We start from the raw sequence: 5,000 nt of genomic DNA on the forward strand, positions 1-5,000 counted from the left end.
GCCTTCTGTTTGTGATCTGGTGTGGATTCTGATCACTGTATGAGGTAGAAATATTAAAATGCGATGCGAAAGTCTATGCACACTAAATTACTATAGTAAACATAGTAAATATGAACGCTTGAAGAAATCAGACAAATCATAAAGGCTGTCACAATCATGTCTTTATTGTATCTGTCAGTAGCCTACGTCTCGTCTCTTTATACCGGACTATCATAAAATAAAGCACCTTTTTTTCGGGAGCTTCCTCTGTTTCTCTGACTGGATATAACTGTAGCCTACTGGGAGTCGAGAGAGTGCTAACGCTCCTCAGGTCGTATTTTTGGTGGCATATATTTGTAGAAATGATCATTCTTTCTAAATGTGATGTAGTCTAAATATGTCCTGTAACTTCCAGATAAACAGAAACAGCCTCGAATGAATAAGTTCCTTTTCTTTAGTGAAGTAGACCTAAGGGTAATTTATTTCTGTGTGACTAATGTGCAGTTTTGACATAATTTTTATGTAACAATCACTTTTTATTGTAAACCTGTGGTAAAACATCGATGCTTGGGTTTTAAATATTCAAGTAAACAACAAAAATGCCAGCAAGCGGTCGCTTTTATCATGTTTGTTTTGCGATCACGCTGTTTCCGGTGATTTCTTTCTGATTAGGTTTCTGATAAAATTTCCATTTGTTGGTGAAGTGATGGGTGTGTGTGTGTGTGCCGTTGTTCCGGAGAGGCGTGTTACGGGCGTGTGTTAGTGAGCCGCTGCAGACAGTGGAAACACAGCAGATTTTGGCCCTGGTGCTCCAGACCTGAGGCTATTAGCCCCGCGCACCCGTTTAAATCCCTGACTCGCACTGGCCCGACAGTGGAAACACGGCTACTGACTGACATACTCACAGAGTCACTCACACACACACACACACACACACACACACACACACACTCACTCACTCACTCACTCACTCACTCACTGACTGACATACAGAGTCACTCACTCACTGACTGACATACTCACAGAGTCACACACACACTCACTCACTCACTCACTCACTCACTCACTCACTCACTCACTCACTCACTCACTGACTGACATACTCACAGTGTCACACACACACACACACACACACACACACACTCACTCACTCACTCACTCACTCACTGACTGACATACTCACAGAGTCACTCACACACACACACACACACACATACACACACACACACACACACACTCACACACACACACACACACACTCTCACTCACTCACTCACTCACTCACTCACTCACTCACTCACTCACTGACTGACATACTCACAGAGTCACTCACTCACTGACTGACATACTCACAGAGTCACTCATTCACACACACACACACACACACACACACACACACACACACACACACAGACAGACAGACAGACACACACACTCACTCACTCACTCACTCACTCACTCACTCACTCACTCACTGACATACTCACAGAGTCACTCACTCACTCACTCACTCACTCACTCACTCACTGACTCACTCACTGACTCACTTACTCACTGACTGACATACTCACAGAGTCTCACTCACTCACTGACTCACTCACTCACTCACTCACTCACTCACTCACTGACTGACATACTCACAGAGTCACTCACTCACTCACTCACTCACTCACTCACTCACTCACTCACTCACTCACTGACTGACATACTCACAGAGTCTCACTCACTCACTGACTCACTCACTCACTGACTGACATACACAGTCACTCACACACTCACTCACTCACTGACTGACATACTCACTCACTCACTCACTCACTCACTCACTGACTCACTGACTGACATACTCACTCACTCACTCACTCACTCACTCACTCACTCACTGACTGACACACTCACTCACTCACTCACTGACTGACTGACATACTCACTCACTGACTGACTGACTGACTGACTCAATCACTCACTGACTGACATACTTACTCACTCACTCTCTCACTTACTGACTGACTCACTCACTCACTCACTCACTCACTGACTGACATACTCACTCACTCACTCACTCACTCACTCACTCACTCACTCACTCACTCACTCACTCACTCACTCACTCACTCACTCTCTCTCTCACTGACTGACTGACTCACTCACTCACTCACTCACTTAATCACTCTCTCACTTACTGACTCACTCACTCACTCACTCACTCACTTACTGACTGACACACTCACTCACTCTCTCACTGACTGACACACTCACTCACTCTCTCACTGACTGAAATACTCACTTACTTACTCACTGACATACTCACTCACTCTCTCACTTACTCACTCACTCTCTCACTGACTGACTGACTGACTGACTGACTGACTCACTCACTCACTCACTCACTGACTGACTCACTCACTCACTCACTCACTCACTCACTCACTCACTCACTCACTCACTCACTCACTCACTCACTCACTCACTCACTTACTGACTGACTGACACACTCACTCATTCAGTCTCTCACTGACTGACATACTCACTCACTCACTCACTGACTGATATACACTCACTCACTCACTCACTCACTCACTCACTCACTCACTGACTGACATACTCACTCACTCACTCACTCACTCACTGACTGACATACTCACTCACTCACTGACTGACATACTCACTCACTCACTGACTGACATACTCACTCACTCACTCACTCACTCACTGACATACTCAGTCACTGACTGACTGACTGACTCACACACTCACTCACTCACTCACTCACTCACTCACTCACTCACTCACTGACTGACATACACACTCATTCACTGACTGACATACACACTCACTCACTCACTCACTCACTCACTCACTGACTGACATACTCAGTCACTCACTCACCCACTAGCTCACTCACTCACTGACTGACATACTCACTCACTCACTCACTCACTCACTCACTCACTGACTGACATACTCACACAGTCACTCACACAGTCACTCACACAGTCACTCACACAGTCACTCACACAGTCACTCACACAGTCACTCACACAGTCACTCACTCACTCACTCACTCACTCACTCACTCACTGACTGACTGACATACTCACTCACTCACTCACTCACTCACTCACTCACTCACTCACTCACTCACTCACTCACTGACTGACATACTCTCACTCACTCACTCATTCACTGACTGACATTCACTCACTCACTCACTCACTCACTCACTCACTCACTCACTCACTCACTGACTGACTCACTGACTGACATACTCACTCACTCACTCACTCACTCACTCACTGACTGACATACTCTCTCACTCATTCACTCACTGACTGACATACTCTCACTCACTCATTCACTGACTGACATTCACTCACTCACTCACTCACTCACTCACTCACTCACTCACTCACTCACTCACTCACTCACTCACTCACTCACTGACTGACTGGCATACTCACTCACTCACTCACTCACTGACTGACATACACAGTCACTAACATACTCACTCACTGATTGACATACTCACTCACTCACTCACTCACTGACTGACATACACAGTCACTCATACACTCACTCACTCACTGACTGACATACTCACACAGTCACTCACTCACTCACTCACTCACTGACTGACTGACATACTCACACAGTCACTCATACACTCACTCACTCACTGACTGACATACTCACACAGTCACTCACTCACTCACTCACTCACTGACTGACATACTCACACAGTCACTCATACACTCACTCACTCACTCACTCACTCACTGACTGACATACTCACACAGTCACTCACTCACTCACTCACTCACTCACTCACTCACTCACTCACTGACTGACATACTCTCACTCACTCACTTACTCACTCACTGACTGACATACACTCACACACTCACTCACTCACTCACTGACTGACTGACATACTCACTCACTCACTCACTGACTGACATACACACTCACTCACTCACTCACTGACTGACATACACACTCACTCACTCACTCACTCACTGACTGACATACATACACACTCACTCACTCACTCACTCACTCACTCACTCACTCACTCACTCACTCACTCACTCACTCACTCACTCACTCACTCAATTCAATTTTCAATTTCAATTCAAATGAGCTTTATTAGCATGACTGTGTAACACAATGTTGCCAAAGCATGAACATATTATATATAAATAATAAAACAAACAAAAAAAAACATATACAAACTAACAAAACATATATGTATAGATCATGTCATATGTAGCATAGTCAATATAAATAAATAGATAAATAAACACAATCTATCCTAATAAATGAATAAATACAGTGGGTCTCTCTAGAGAATTAGCTGACTCTGGCGTTGTGAATAGCTAACACATATTTAGCCGCTAGTGCAGCTGTAATATCATCTTCTCCCAGTAAGAAGAACATTTTCTCAGCGTCACTCAGTTCAGAGAACGATGGAATCAAGATTTCAAATCTGGGCAGAAAGGTTTCTCTTATACTGGAGTATCTGGAGCAGAAGAGCAGAAAGTGTTCCTCATCCTCGATGTGCTGTAGGTCACAGTGTCTACAGATCCTCTGCTCTCTCTCTGTCCATGTTTGTCTATGTCTTCCTCTCTCTATCTCTAGATCATGGTCACTTAATCTGTATTTGGAGAGGATTTGTCTTTCTTTAAAATGTTTAATAAATAGATAACTGGCCAATTTAGTGGTTCTATTGAGGGTCGAGTAACATTGGAGTTTATTCTGGAGGGCAAAATGTGCTTTTAGTGCTTCATCATGGGTGTCTTTTAGATGTTTGTGGATTTGGTTAATGATAGGTTTGGGGTTGATGGGGAGTATAGTCTGATGGACGAGTTGGAGAGCGAGTGTGTTCAGAGGATGAGGTTCTGCTGAGGTTTCATTGGCGAGGAGGGCTTTATATTGGACTGACTCTGGATCAGACTGATGGAGGTGATGCCAGAACTGAACACATCTCTTCTGGATCTCGATGTTCAGCGGGTACAGGCCTA

At 44.6% G+C, this 5,000-nt stretch overlaps 1 protein-coding gene across 1 annotated transcript in view; it reads left to right on the forward strand.

Moving 5' to 3' along the window:
* The window catches only part of ddx54 (DEAD (Asp-Glu-Ala-Asp) box polypeptide 54), a 33,202-nt gene that overhangs the window by 4,195 nt on the left and 24,007 nt on the right, over positions 1–5,000 (forward strand). The window lies entirely within an intron of this gene.

This window comes from Rutilus rutilus (genome assembly GCF_951802725.1).
Source record: "Rutilus rutilus genome assembly, chromosome: 7".
Classification (NCBI taxonomy): Eukaryota; Metazoa; Chordata; class Actinopteri; order Cypriniformes; family Leuciscidae; genus Rutilus; species Rutilus rutilus.